Genomic DNA, 16,481 nt, shown 5'->3' with positions numbered 1-16,481 from the left:
ATATCCCACCTCCTCTAATCCCACCCGAGAAGGGGAAAATGCTGATAAACTATCACATGCAGACAAACAGTGCAAAAATCTGGCTGGCTTTCGTGATTTAAACAAAGACACATTTCTTTCCCAAAGTGCTACTTACCAGACAGATGCAAAGATGTGGGCAAGTCCGTCATCAGAACTAAGAGAATGGTTGTACTTGCGCCACATATTCTGAGTTGTATGAATCTTATTTTTAGCTGTGCACAAAGGGCAATAAATGGAAAATCTTATTCTAACCACTACTTTTCTGGGCCACCCACACTTTTCTCCACCTACTGCACAAGTTCACAAATGTAAAAAAACCCAGACCATGGTGCATCCCAAGGAGGGATGCAAAGAGGCACTGAAATATGTGACATTTTTCCAGTTGTGTGTGTGCTTTCATTCTCACTTATAGACAGCTGGAGACACAAGGAAAACAATACAGACAAGTGTGGACATTTTCACTGGCATTTCATATATAGATAAGTGGGCTCCAGTTAGAACTTGACATGTTATGTATGATCTTGAACAGATCAAATTCCATGTTCTCTGATCACAGATAGACATTTCATTTAACAACCTTAGATGGCAAAGGCAGACATGAATGTAGCTCAGGAACAACTTTTCATACATTTAGTAAGAAAATACATCCAAATCAGTCTAGATAAGCATGACAAAAAATCCTTTACATGTGAATCCTTCACATTCATGAAGTGAAATAGCTAAATTTCCCTCAAAAGAAAGATTTCTATTGAGAAGTTTCCCTTCAACCCCAATACTTAAGTCAACACCATTGATGTGACCTTCTTTTGTATGTTACTTTTTAGTTCTTTTGTACTACAGTGTTCAGAACTTAATAAGGAACAGAATCCTTCTGCCAACTCCTTTCATACTTGACCTATCTGTTTGCCTTCTACACACTTCTCTCCAACACGATCATTTAACAAGCGTACCACTAAAGTGAACTGATTCTATTTTTGGAGAAGGCTACCATGAGAACAGATAAGATTTTTTTAAAAAAGAATTTTTCTGATGATTTTTCCCCCCTTGAAGCACAGTTTAGAGATGATAGCCTATTTTTGTTCTGCATCTCATTTTCCCAAAAAGTTATTAGGCTTCTCTGAAACACCAATTAAAATGCTTGTGCCTCAGAACCCTCTGCAAATCACAACAACAAACATGGACAGCTAGTGGTTAATGTTTAAAAGTCATTTCCGCAAAAATAATTAAGACACAAAAGGCAACATCTCATCTTTACCTGTGCTGGCTCATTATCCGCAAACTAGAGGAAATGTCTCATCATCCACTGGTAATTAACACAAAGCCTCACAGGACTACTAGCTTCTTCCAGTGTCTTGTGGCTTATGAGGCATTGATGAAATGAACAAGGAAAAAAAAACTTTTTGGGTGACAGTCCAGTATCGTCAGAACTTCTGGTATGTGTTGTAAAAACATGGGTTGTTAAGTATTATGAAAAAGTGGGTCATACATGGCTGAGATACAACCACACCGCCCCCAAATCAGAGTCAGAATGACTATGCTATGACAAGGGAGGGAGGGATTTAAACAGTAGCGAAAGCAAAACTTTAATGTGGTAAGGAGTGTTTTAGTTTTTACTGGTTTAGGTTAGAGAAAGTTAATTTCAATGCCAACTACAAAGCCAACAATCTTTCAGTATCTTCTTGTAATTATATGAAAAGTATTAGTTGTTAATGTAATGGGAAATTTGGGTACAATGTAATAAACATCCCAACGAACAGTCTTGGGGATCAAATGACACATTCTGCTACTGATTTGAATGTAATGACTCAGTCCAGTTGAGCTGACACATGAGGACTAAAGATGATAAGTAAAAAGGGCCACCATTTGCATTAGCATCTTGTCCTCAGGAGAGAAGCAGTACAGCATTTCTATGTAACAACTGGAACTAGCAGAGTTAACAATTGACTAAATCAATACACCTAACTAACTTGTAGAAGAATGAAAACTGATCTGTTTTATTATGTGGACAATGAAATACAGTAGGAAACAGAGCAGCAAATTCTTCCAAATGGCAGCATTCTATATCATCAAAGAATCTTTTACCAGCTTCATACTCAGTATTATAGATAACATTGGCAGAAGTTTCCGGGTATCATAATTCTACAACATGCACGCAGCCTTTTGATACGTCTCCCTTGGGAATCGCCGTATATTTTTCTGTGTGGGGGGAGGTCTGGTTGGTTCTTCTACATACTCTTTCTCAATTTGTTTTTACAAAAGCTTTAGGCAAATACTGAATTCAAAATAAAAAGTAGGACCTAGCAGTACAGAGCCTCCCTTATCTCCTTAATGGGTGATAGATAGAAGGAGAGGGAGAGAAAGGGAAGGAGAGAGGAGAGAGGGAAAGAGGAGAGATGGAGAGAGATACTTCTGTATGAAAAGCAGATGAGTCATTCCAGGACAGCAAAAACCTTGGGTATTAGGAGTCTCAAGTAGAAAAACACAGGAAAAAAAAAGCACACAAAAGGAAATGGAAGAGAAACTTCTTTGGAGAGTAGAAAAAGATAAGGAGAAAAAAAGCTGTCCATATCATAGTGCTGAAAAGGATAGGTCCCAGTTTAATCTTGTCATGATATTCAAAGGACTGAGGGGCCCTCCTAATGTTCTGGAAACTGTTGTAATGGGGAGAGGGAACAGCGTTTATGATGAGCCTATTATGTGTCAGGCATTGTCCTAAGTACTTTAGAAACATTATCTTGCTTGAAAAAAAAAACGAGTCATCTAGTATGTCTTGAAAATCTTTTGTTTATATGGCGATACTTTTCTTTATTGCAGACTTAACTGGTATGATGGGAAATAGGATATTCTGGTTTCTCAAAAATTCTGTCATCCTGTACCAGTGGCTTGCCACCTTTTTTGGTGTCAAGGACCCATGTGGTGGTCTGGTGAAGCTTATGGACCCATTCTGAAGATTTTCTAAAATTTATGATTGAAGACAATGCTATATATTTCAGTGGATTTACTTTAATAAATAATAAAGATGTAAAATAAGATGTGATTTAAAAAAAACCACTCATGTTCATAGATGTCCAGAAATCTATCCACAGAATTGTTGGTAGGGAGGTCTTTGGACCCAATGTTGAAAACCCCTGTGACATAAAGATCACTGATAACTGAATTAGGGGATCATATATTTAGACCTGGAAGGGAACCTAGAGGCTTTCTAGTACAATCCTGTTATTTTATAGATAAAGAAACTGAGGCCCATAGGGATAAAGCTACTTGCTCAATGTTACAGGTAGCAAATAGAAAAGTTGGATTTGAATTGGGTCCTCTGACTCTAAATCCAGGACTCTACAACAAAAATATTAACCCCAAAATCATATAAAACATAATTCAATATATCTTTGATGTAGACCTCTTAGGGTGCTATAGTGCTTGAAGGTCACCACTGCAAACACCAGTAACATTATATGGGGGAAATGAGGAAGTATGACTTAATAGAGATTTCTAGTGGACAGAATGGCTAGAAAAAATAGATTTTACTTAGACATAACTTTTGTATAATATGTCTGACCATCTTCCCAGTCACTCAGGCTTGCAACCTAAGTGTCATACTGATTTCCTCACTCTCGCCTCCCATATCGAATCTATTGCAAAAGGCCTGTTGATTTTATCTTTGTAACATCTGTTGTATAAACTCCCTTCTCTCCTTGGACTTTACTGTTTCTCGCACCACACATTCCATCTCTGGACTCCAGGTATTTTCACTATGCCTAAAATGCTCTCTTCCTTATCTTGGCCTCCTGGCTTCCTTCAAGTCCCAGCTAAAATCTTGCGTTCTACAAGAAGCTTTTTCGGATCCCCCTTAATGCTTGTATCTTCCCTCTATTGATTATGTCCAATTTATCTTGTATGTATCTTGTTTGTGCATAGTTGTTTACATGTTATCTCTTCCCATTAGACTGTGAGCTCCTTGAGAGCAGGCATTGTTTTCTGCCTTTGTATTTTCTGTGCTTAGCACAGGGCCTGGCACATAGTAGGTACTTAATAAATGCTTATTAACTGATTGAAGGGAACAAAATAAGTAAATCTATGTGTCTTTTAAAAATGCAGCTGACTTGTGAGATATTATCAATCAACAGACATTACGTAGAGATTTGGATAGATTATGACTTTATTATTGGTGATAATTTTACAACATATCCATGTGGACTCCTAATTAGAGTGATACATTAAGATAGTGTGATACTGTGTTGCCCAGAGCAAAGGCTATTGGCAACATTCACGTTGGAAGGGAATAGTTTCTACCTTTCTACCAGTGCTGCTGGGATTGGGAGAACCCTGCTGCCTCACAAATCTCTGGAAAGAATATCCCTGAGCTGATGGGCACGAAGTCTCTCCACCCAACCTCTCATTCTGCTCAGATACGCCTTGAAATCCGACTCAGAATGTCAATTCACTCCTGGCAACTTTCCCAAACTAAGCCGCTCATTTAGGAAAGAGTATCATCGCTGCTCATTTGTTTCAATTATTCAGTCGACTTTTGATGACCCATTTGAGGGTAGATTATCTGATACACAGGTTTTAGGTCTATGATCACAGATCAAAAGATTCAGAGATGGAAGGGACCCTAGAGGTCACTTAATTTAAGCCTCTCATTTTGCACGAGCCTCAGAGACATACAATTTACTTGATGCCACTTGAGTGCTACGTGGCAGAGCCTGGATTCAAACCAGGTTCTCCAGTTTCAAATCCAGGCTTCTTTCTACTCTTCCACATTCACATTATTTCAAGTCATTCTCCTTTTGTTACTCAGCACTCTTCTAGAACAGTGGTATCAGACTCAGATGGAAACAGGGGGGCTCTAAACTTGTAATTGAACATTGACTTAGTTTTAAAATAGAATATTATCTCTGCTTAAATGCATTTTTATTTATTTTGTCAAATATTTCCCAATTACATTTTAATCTCATTTAAGCTGCTTTTAGGAGTGTTGTGGGCCATGTGTGTGACACCTTTGTTCTAGGCCACCTGGGCTATTACTGTGTGTTCAGGGAATGCAAACTAATTTTGTGTCCAAAATATAATTATGAAAACAATCCAATTAATATACCCACAGGTGAATTCCACAGTCAAACAATTTATTCTGGATAATCCATGTCACTGTTCCTTTCCAGGAATGCAAATAATTGAGACTCAACCCTATATTCAACTATTTTACATGCTAAATTTGAAACGCAAATACATAAGATACCTTTTGGAGCTTTTCCAAAACCTACAAGCAATATCTGAAACTTAACATCTGGCACGAGGTACCAGGTACCTCAGGACACAGAGCAGAGCCAAGATTTCATGAATGGTGGTAAAATTTTCCCAAGGATCATAAAAATAAATTATATATCTTTCTATATAAAAAGTGCCATTTTGAGAATATTTCTAGGATATAACATTAAATACAGCAAAATCTCATTTCACTAGAATATCTGAGAACCTGAATGCTTTCTGATTGAAGAGTATTAGGAAAATCCTTTTTGTTGAAAATGATTCTAAAATCATTATAAGTCACTGCCTTAGGATAATATGGGGAAATATTTAACTGTTTTTTGATGGTTTAAAGGTCATCATTCTGAATATTAATTGTAATTAGTCTAAACATACCCTGGAAGTTTCTCTTTCATAGGCCTTTAAAAAAAAAGCAACAAAATTGTTGATAGCTTTTTCCTTTATGCTTAACATCTTTCTTCCAAAAGCAAATTGGAAACCAGGAGGGTGGTCAATCAGGCAACTTGAGAATTCTTGAGGTAGGTTAGTTATTGTGTTTGTATCTTTCTGGTACCCTTGATTGCGCCTCCCCCCCCCACCAACCCTTCTAGTCAGTATAGTAAGTTTATAAGTAGCTGGTATAAAGTAGCAATAGCAGGAAGTAAGATTGAGAAGGGGAATTTAGAAGTCCTGTGTAAACTGTCCCAAAGATCGAAGGAGCATAATTAAAAATACATTAACCAAAAATCACATTCTGGTAGTATCTGCTGAATCAAGGCTTTCCTGTTGGGGCCTTTTGGTCCTGTGACATGTAAATCTCAGATGAGTTTCAGACATCTGCAGGAAGATGGGCAGAATACCAAATGGTGCTGATAACTCTGATATGATATGAATATATTAACTTTAAGTTTTATCCACAACTTCGAGATGATTTGGATATGTTAATGAACTAACCCCAAAGGTGGCATGGATAAGATTCTAATCTCCCCCAAGACCTATAAAAAGGAGACCCTAAACTCCTGCCCCCAAGCATTCTTCCATTTAAGGGTCCATGCTGTTCCAATGCTCCCCAATCTAATCCAAAGTTATGTGATTCCCCCTTTCCCCCTCCCCCTCCTCTTCCCCATACTGCCTGCTTTCCTCCATCACTCCATTCTCATCCTCACACCACCTTCCTCTGTACCCCAGTTAAGGTGCTGATTTTCTGAATTTTCCTGGGTGTAGGTCTCTGCATCAAGTCTCTTCCTATTTCAGTACTTCCTTTACTCAGTTGTCAAATTGATCTTCCTAAAGTGTAGGTCTGACCATGTCATTTCCCTCCATCCCCCTATTCAATAAACTCCCATAAGTGCCAATCACCTTTAGGATCAAATATGAAATTCTCTGGCAAGTAAATGTTCTTAGCTTCAGCCTTCCTCTGCAGTCTTCTCCCACCTTACTCCCTTCCATGTACTCTGAGGTCCAGTGACCTTGGCCTCTTAAAGATGCTTTCCCTCAAGATAAGACACTCCATCTGCTGACCCCAGGAATTTTCATTGACTCTCACCTATGCCTGGGATACTCTCCTTCCTCATCACTGCCTCCTGGATTCCTTGTTTTCCTTCAAGTTTCAGCTAAAATCCAATCTTCCGTGAGAAGCTTCTCCTGATCTCCCTTAATGCTAGTGCCTTCCCCAAATCAATTATCTCCAATTTATCTAGTATATATTTTGTCTAAAAATAGTTGTCTGCATACTGTCTTCACCATTAGATTCATCAGACACCATTAGAGCTCCTTGCCTTTTTTTTTGGTATCTCCTGTGCTTAGCACAGGCCTGGCACGCAGTAGGAGCTTAATAAATGCTTGTTGACTTGTTTCTGAATCAGAGATTTTCAAAATTAGAAAGGTCTTTTGAGATCACATAGTCCAATCTTGCTGGATATTCCAAGCCCAACTTGAAAGAGAATCTTCTCTACAGCATCCCTCACAAGCTGTCATCCAGCCTCTGCTTGAAGGCCTCCATTGAGGGGGAGTCCATTATCTCCTGAAGCAGCCCACTGAACTTTTGGAGGGCTCCTTGTTGGGAAGGTTGTGTTTTTTAAAACAGCAAACATAAATCTGTCTCTTTGAAGCTTCACCAACTGCTCCTAAGGTATGTCCTCTGGCATCAAGCAGAGTATATCTAACCCCTTTTCCACATGACAGCCCTTCAAACATTTGAAAAAGGTTGTCATGTCCCTGCTAATTCTTCTCTTCTCAAGGCTAAACACGCCTTCAATGGATCCTTAGGTGGAACGGAATTGAGGCTTTTCCATTACGTTGGCTGTTTTCCTTTGGAAGCTCTCCAACTCATCAATATCCCTTCTAAAATGTGATGTCCAGACCTGAACCCAAACGGGCAGATATAGTCTTCCTGAACTATACCCTCCCTAGTCTTGGCCATCGTGCCTCTCAATGTGCCCGTGACTGCATTAGCTCATTTGGCCCCCTAATCATGTTAACTCAATATGAGCTTTCAGTACACTTAAAACCACCATATGTTTTTCAACCAAATGCCATCTATCCACAGATTCCGTATCTTGTACTTGTGAAGTTGATTTTTAAACCCAAGAATAAGACTTTACATTTATCAGGATTAAATTCCATTTTGTTAGATTGAGTCCAGTGCACTAGCCTGTTGAGATATTTTTGTATCCTGATTCTGCTATCTGGTGTATTAACTGTCCCTCTTGGTTTCATGTTAAATTCTATAAGGATGTGATCTATGGCTCTATCCAAATCCCATATAAAAATGTTTATTGGCACATGGCTATGCACAGATCCTTCAGCTACATGATTGGAAACTTCCTTCTAAGCTGACCTCAAACTATCAATGGCATTTTTTTTTAATCTGGATGCTTGACCAGTTCCAAATCCACCTAGTTGTTCTATGATGTAGTTCACATCTCTCCATTCCTTCCACAAGAATACCAAGGGAAGAGGGAAGGGAATATGTATTTATTAAGCGTCTACTATGGGCCGGGCACTGTGGCTAAGCACTTTTACAAATATTACTTCGGTTGATCCTCACAATAACCCCAAGAAGTAGGTGTTAATATTATCTAAATTTTACAGTTAAGGAAATTGAGGCAAACAGAGGTTAAATGACTTGCCCAGGGTCATAGAGCTAAGTAAATGTCTGAGGCTGGATTTGAACTCAGGTCTTTGGCCCAGTGCTCTATTCACCATGCCACCTAGCTGCTTACAGAAATGAAGTCAAATGAGAGACACTGTCAAATGCTTTCCTATAATCAAAGTAAACTATGCCTTCAGTGTGCCAGTTTGTTTATTCCAAAATTTATTCACTCAGCCCTGATCAGGTTTATCTTTAAAAAAAAAAAAGTAGCCCACGTATGTAGGCAGTTTAGGCACAGGGGGAAGGTGCATGGGGCATGTTTGTGGGAGAATGCTTTGAAAGGCAGACTTGCAGATGTCAGAATCCTAATGCTGGGGAAGCTCTGGACTTTCACCAAAGGTCTTCTCCCTTGGCCTTCCAGAACGTCAGGCTCCACTTTTTACACTCCAGCAGGATGACACATCTGAGGACTAGTAGTAACAGTAGTACTAACTGGCACACAAAACCTTGTCCCTTTAGGTTGGCCCCAAATACCTTTCCCCAGCAGAGTTGAGGGCATGGAAAACTTCTCTCCAAGCAGGTTTGCAGTACCCAGAATTCTGAATGGTTTGTTTTTAGCCCCAGGTGGCCTTGCATCACTTGTCCTTCTGTGATAGCAGTTAATATAATTTACTACTAGAATACGTCATAGTATTTCTGACTCTGTGCCAAGACTGTACTTCCTGGCTCCTCAACCCTCATCCTCCCATTTCAAGTATTTATCAAAGGTGGTTCAAATAAAGTCCCTTGCCTTCTTCAACCTTTACATTAGATAAAACTTGATGACCTTTGCATGAAGCCGAATGCTGAGCATTCAACTCAAGTGCTGCCTATTGCCTTGCTGCGGCTAGATGGCCCAACTGGGGCTAGAGTCAGGAAGACTCATCTTTGTAAATTCAAATCCGGCCTCAGACACTTACTAGCTATGTGACTCTGGGCAAGTCCCTGTTTGCCTCAGTTTCCTCATCTGTAAAATGAGCTGGAGAAGGAAATGGCAAACCACTCCAGTATCTTTGCCAAGAAAACTCCAAATGGGGTCATGGAGAGTTGAACATGACTGAAAAACAACTCAAAAAAAGTCCAAACTCCTTTATCTGGTATTCAAGTCCCTTAATATTCTGGTATTTTCTTCCATTTTTCTTTCCTTCCTTCCTTCCCTTCTACTTTCGTTCTTTCTACGTACTCTATGCTACAGTCAAGTTTGACAACTCTCTATCCCCCAAACATGCCCTGCATTCATTCTCCCACTTCCATTCTTTTGTTCATTCTGTTCTCCATGTTTGGAATGTCTTCTCTCTCCTTGCCTGGTGAATTTCTAATCATCCTTCAAAGGCCTACTCAAATGTCACCTCTTCTGGGAAGCCTTTCCTGATTCGCCTGCTTGATGATAATTCTTCCCCTCTCTCAGACTTCATACAGCACTTTGCTGTGCAAATCCATTTGTTATGTAAAATGTACAACCTTGTACATTACAATTATTCTTGTTTCTGTCTTACCTCCTTACACGGCTAGACATCATGGGGTCCCTTATCTTATCTAAATTTTTTATCTCCTTAGTAGGTGGCACCCATAGGGAAGTGCTCATTGAACTAATGAAATGAATCATGAGATAATTTTTTTTAAAGCCCATAGCACAGCGCCTAGCACACAGTAGGTGCTATGTAACCGCTTATTTCTTCCCCTGTTTCCCTTATGGCAGCGTACTGAAAAAGTACACTATGCATGTTTACTCTTCATGTCCCTGAACTATCTATCAAATTTTCCTTAAGCATGAACTGTATTTGGCAGGACAATGACTAGAGACTGGTATCTCTTTGGCTTGCAAAGTCTTCCTTTGCTGTTTCATTAAACTTGCCTCAAAGCTGGCACAGAAGGATCCACTCCTGTGGATGTTCAGTCTGACTTGGACATGACCAAACCAAGGGATCTACAATTAGTATCAAGTCTGGGGGAGAGAATGCAGTTAACTTATTCTGGGCTTCATCGGGTTGTGGCTAAGAGCTTGGAGATTCAACACAACATCAATCCTGTAATTTTAATTTTCCACTGAGGTACTCAGACACTCTTACCCAGGGACGCTCAGCAAGAAAGCGACAGAACCAGGCTCTCTGCCATATTTCCTGGAGGGTCTGAGGTTCTGACTCACTCACAGAGTCACCATATACCTTTCCCTCCTTACAGACAGCAGAAACAGAACGGACTGATATTGCTTGTCACTTGTCCTGGGCAGCTGGAGAGCTTGGATCCATCTCTAAGGCTTCTTACTCCCCGGAGAACTTTGGGCAAATCACTCAATCTCCATGGTTCTCAGTTTGCTCAGCACGGTACCTGGCACATAGTAGGCACCTAATAAAGGCTTATTGACTGACTCATCTGTAAAATGAAGTGGCTGGGCTAGACGGTCTCCAAGGTCCCTTCCAGGTCTAAGATCTATGATCCTACCAAGGCATTTCAAGGCTAAGACGGCACCTGCACTGATATCCTGAAAACAAAGCCTTTTGATTCTCTGGATCAGCCATTAGATTTTGTCTCGTTTCTCTGATTCCATGACCTCTGTTTTAGTGTAAGTATTAAAATCTATTTCTTCTCTTTGTGAACTGAGTAATGTGTGGTCACTCAGTGTTTACCTATAGGAACATGTTTCTCTTTATGGGGGTCAATAGGATGCAAAGCTTTCAATACATGTTTGCAAGTTATGTTTGGACAAGAGATCTAGTCATTCACTCATTTATTTATTTATGAATGACAGCTCCAGGAATCTCCACGTATTTATTTGACTTTAAAATGATAGGCCTGATCATAGTCAAGTAATAGAAGGTAAGAGAAAAGAGGGGAGGAAGCATTTTGGTGCCTACTATGTGGCAGGCACTATGCTAAAAGCATTACAAATATTCCCATGTGATCCTCACAACAACTCTGTGAGGAAGGCACTGTTACGATATTTATTTTACAGTTGAAGAAACTGAGGCAGACAGAGGTTAAGTGCCTTGCTCAGGAACACATAGTAGATATCAACTAGGTCTTCTTGACTCCAGGCCAAGTGCTCTATCCACTAAACCACCAGCTGCTTCTAATAATAAAGATCACAGTGTACTTTTTAGGTAAGGATGACTAGGCATTTCCCAAACTTCTGCTAATTAATGTTATTATACCATGTTGATAGGGACAATGAATTCCCAGGTGAACAAACTCCCTCTACCAACACAGGTCAGTCAGTACCTTTTCTCCAGCTATTGTCTTAGAGAAGTTAAGTAATTTGCCTACAGTGACACAGCCGCTATGAGGTGAAGGCCAGATTTGAATCCTAGTCTTCCTGGCTGGCTCTCTATCTGTAACACCTTTTTGTCATACTATATTAATACACAACTTAATTCAGTGAACCAAAGATAGAAGATCATTGTCTGTCTTCTAGCGCAGAGTCAAGTACTTCCTACAACTTGGTATTTCACCAAAACCTTGAAACAAGAGAGGTGCCATCTGTCTCCTACCTATGCTAGAGAAGTAGGATAACCTTCCCAGGTGGCTTTAACATTCACTATTATAGCTTGTAAAGAGTCCAGAAACGTTTTGGTGTGTGTGTGGGTACACAGATAATACACATACATCGCTGTTGGTTTTTTTAAAAAATATTTTAACTGACCCATTCTATACTTTCAGTAGCCTGGCATGGATTCTTATTTGCTCTGGTCAAAAAAGCAAATGTCTACTTCCAAAACTTACATAATACCATTTTCATCCTTAAAATAGATGAGTCTTGAAAGCACCAAAAAAAAAACCCTGTAAAAAAATTGAAAACCCACAAAGAGCTGTACCTTCCTGCTAGAATTAAAAATACAGGTGTGTCTCACTTTCCAAGACATATGTGCTCCTGAAAAAAGTTCTATGTACATCCAAGATCTATAAAACAAAATCATATTTCAAATGCAATAGGAAAGAGGAACCAATCCTATGATAAATCTTTTGTAAAGCAAATAAGCACCTCTGCATTGACTACTTAGGATAAATCAAGATTTTCTCTCTTGCGCTTAGTTAAAACTGAGTACACCTACAGAACGGTCTATTGCAGCCAGCATAGAATGAAGTGGCATTTTCCATGTGAAAGTAATGAAGGAAAATATTAGCAACTGTGGAGTGGACTCAGTAAACATGCAGGTTGTCATTGTTTCAATCAAATCTTGAAGGTGCTTCCAGAGTTAAATAATTTTTTTTAGGGTACTGGGGTTGAGATGTGGGCTGCTGTGCCACAGATATGGCTACAAATCTCTTCAAAGGGATGCAAAGCGCAGACACAGAAGAGATTTCTCCTTTTGTGAGCCATATTTCCAATCATACTGGAGTTAAAGGAACTATTAACTACATAGTCTTTTTCTCTCTCTCTCCTGAATTAAAGCTCTTAGGATACACTGGTTAAAATGCTTTGTGGGCTTTTATTATTTTTTCTCATTGCCAGAGGAAACATTCTTATGCTATTTTTTATTTAGTTTTCAAAAAAGAAACTGGAAAAAAACTTACATGTAATTTTTCTAGGTCCTGTGCTGGCTTAAAGTCTTATGATGCAGGGAACTGGATGAACGGAGAAATGAGAAGGCTACAGCAATCCATTCAGACATGGACCCCCAAAGCTTTGTGGTGCACACTGATGAATCAATGGATCTCCACCTAATTGGGGAGGGAAAAATCACTGATTAGCAGAACGAAACCACCTCATTTTCAGGTGAAATTAGTTCCTTGTTTCCCCCATTCTGTTTGTGTGGTCTTTTAACCAGCTCAAAGTCAACCAAACGACAGCCTTTCTTAATAACAACAGTAATAGTTCACACTTATACAGTCCTTTATAGAGGCAGGGTGGTGGGATAGTGATAGAAAGCTGGACTTGGAGTTAGGACACTCTTAGTTCAAATGCTGCCTCAGACCACTGTATCAGGAGGGCCGAGTTTATAATCTCAAAGAGGATCATAAACATGTCTGAAAGGTTCGGAACCGCCGGATATAAGAAACTCTCAAAGTAGAAGGCAGAAGAATCAAAACATTTATTTAGGCTCCACAGTAACCAACCCATGAACCAGAAGCCCCATTTTGATATGTTGATCAAAATCTTCCAGGCCCAATAAGTACGCCTTGCAAGAGTAACCAGGAGGCTACAGAGAAGCATGATTGCGTAAAGCAAAATCATGCTTCCCCCTCGATGGTAATAAGATTACCCACTGGCCTGAAGTCTTTGTTCAGCTTCCTCCCGTAGGTCAGCTCTGCTACTGGCAGCTCCTGCCTCAGCTGTGTCTGTGTCTGTAACTGAAGCTGCAACTGTAACTGACGATGTAACTGTCGCTGTAACTGACGATGTAACTGTCGCTGGCTCAAACCGGAAAAGGAAAGAGAGCTCTTCAAGCTGTCCTCTCCCCTCTTATAGGGTTTTTGACATCATCAAGCTCCGCCCGAATGACCAGGGCCGATTGGTTCTTGACTTGGCCCCTCCCCCTAGCATAGACATTAACACCTCCCCTCAGCCAGCCCCATGACTCATCACACAGGAAGTTGTCTGGTCCTGCCCCGGAAGAGCAAGCCCCAGCGTCCAGGGAAGCTCAATGAGGTAAGCTGAGTCATTCAAAGAAAACAAAGGCCATTCTGGTTACAACCACTTATGAGTTGTGTGACGAGGGCATATTAACAACCTTTCTTAGGCTCTGTCAACTCCCGAAAGCACCAAAAAAAGCTTATTTCCTAAGGGTTCCCCTTTGCACTGAGGCAATCACAGATCCTTAATTTATTGATATACTGTAAATGTATTTTTGCTTAATGGGAGTTGCTTAATGGGAAGATCTTTCCCATCCATTAATAGGTTTATGTGATCTGCTTTGAGCCTGAATCACACGGAAGCCTGAGTCACATGTGCTGGGTCACGAGGGTTGTGATGTCCTCTGACCCTGAAGAAGTGTATATATATTCTGAGGTTAGCATTTTGCTTTGGGGCTAACTCGTGGGAAGAATGTTAATGTGACATAGCCAGATGAGACTCTGGGTAGCTGTGAAGGAGCTTTTGAAAAACCCAGGTGTTGGTGCTTCTCTCTCTGGTAACTATGTATGTATTGCTATGGTCAGGCAGTTAGAAGCTCTGTCTGTTGGTCTTTGTTTCTCTGTTTATATAATTTCTGCTTGTACTTTCTCTGCAGTTCAGAGTGCTGACTTCTCCCCTGAACAAAGTGAATTATATATTTAAGAGATATAATATAGATATGTATATATATACACACACATGCTTGATTAAAGTAAGATTGTTGACCTCTTTTAAGTCGTGTTCATTAGAAAAGAAGATCAAAGAACCTGTGCTAGCAGCCCTCCTGTGTGTTAGTATTATTAGTGTTACACCCCCACAGCAGCTGCAGGTAACATTGTTGTTACAATTGATATGACACTTAATGGTTTCTCAACAACAACCCTGTAAGGTATATACAGTGGGTTGTGAAATTATTATTATCCGCATCTATATAGGATGAGGAAACAGACTCTGAAAGGTGAAGTGACTTGTTCATGATCACATGGATTCTAAGTATTTGGGGGCTAGTTTTTAACGAGATTACAGAATCTGAGGGAAGTTTCTAAAGAAGCTTCCATCATACAAGTAAGTACTCACTAGAAGCTAGCAGAAGAATCAGAGAAATACAATGTCTCGTTAGTGAAGGTGTTCCACCCTTTGTGACTTTAAGTGTTAACTTTTAGCAAGTCTGAGCAGCTCTTGGTGAGAAAGGCATGTGATGCTGTAACAAGAAAAAAGTCAGAGGGCATAACTCAAAGAATTGTCTGTTCTCTGATTCTGGTTTAAATCTCAGAAGTGACTTTTTTTTCTGTCAATGTTCTCATTTTAAAGAGCACCACTACAAAATACCCTTAGAACCAATTATAAACAGGTCACCTACAAATAACAGACTAAAAATTACAACCCTTTCATTTTTTAATTACATCCTTTTCATTCTATTCTAATATTGTCAAGTTTAACTTAAATTTCTTTAAAGAGTGGGATTGCTTGAATTTGTTCTCTGCTTCCCTATCTTGAAGAGTTCCAGGTGTCCATAAACTGGGAGTTTATGGAGCCAAGTGCAAGTTGGCATGACTTTTTTCCTTCCTCAACTTAATTACTTAATGGTGATGGAAATCAAGATAATTAAAATTCAAATAACATACTCTTGTAGCATTTATAAACTAATACTGAGTAAAATAATGAGTTATGGATTTGGAATCAGAGGACCTGGGTTCAAATCCTATCTCTGACACTTACTATTTATGTGATTTTGAATATATAACTTAAATCTTTCTGGGCCTCTGTTTCCTCATCGATAAAATTTGAGCCCAGCCTCAGGCTTATTCTAGAAGAATGTTTTTCTGTAATATATGTGATAGGAAAGAAAAGGCCTGGTTAGGCTTGTTCTATGTTAAATTCTTTATATTGTAGTAGTTTGCAGATGAACACCAAAGTTTTGTCTAGTAAGGCAGGCTAATGATGATTATCATACTGAACGTGTGATTTTATTGATATAGGGAATTCCCAGTGAAGAAACTCTCTTCACTGAAGGAGACCAGCAACTGCTCTGCAATGTGCAGTCTTAGAGAGCTGACTGTAGCTGCGCAAGGTTGAGAAACTTGCCTAGGGTCATACGGTCAGATTGTGTTCACAGTCTGTACTCGAACTTGGCTCTTTCTGATTCCAAGGTCAGCCCTCTATTCACTAGACTATACTCCTCCTCAAAAAAGACAATAGAGGGCTAAAAAACAAGCTCTAATTAAATTCAACAAATATTGAAGGACTCCTATGTTTTAGAGATGGAACTAAGTGCTACAGGGATATAACAATGAGTGAGATAGTTCCAGGTCCTTCTGTGGAACTGCAAATGTCTAAAACTTTTTACGTTGGACCACTCTATCCTTAAATCATGAGGGCAGTGACTCTCATGGGCTCATTTGGAAAGTTTACAGATGTGGAAAACAGGGAGAAATGAGGGAGAGATGTTACCTCATAAGTAACCTATTATACAAAATAAAATTGGAGAATTGCATGAGAGGTATGAATAAAGTGTTATGAGAGAGAGGAGGA

The 16,481-nt window shown here is 39.6% G+C and overlaps 1 protein-coding gene across 1 annotated transcript in view; it reads right to left on the bottom strand.

Moving 5' to 3' along the window:
- Positions 1-16,481, bottom strand: part of BACH2 (BTB domain and CNC homolog 2) — a 402,740-nt gene that overhangs the window by 157,216 nt on the left and 229,043 nt on the right. Inside the window, exon 3 of the mRNA XM_036768691.1 lies at positions 12,911-13,057. The gene's annotated coding sequence lies outside the window, so the exon portion shown is untranslated. The remainder of the gene's footprint in view (positions 1-12,910; positions 13,058-16,481) is intronic.

This window comes from Trichosurus vulpecula, chromosome 7 (assembly GCF_011100635.1).
Source record: "Trichosurus vulpecula isolate mTriVul1 chromosome 7, mTriVul1.pri, whole genome shotgun sequence".
Classification (NCBI taxonomy): domain Eukaryota; kingdom Metazoa; phylum Chordata; class Mammalia; order Diprotodontia; family Phalangeridae; genus Trichosurus; species Trichosurus vulpecula.
The sequence above is the reverse complement of the archived record's forward strand: the minus strand, read 5'-3'. Positions and strand labels throughout refer to the sequence as shown.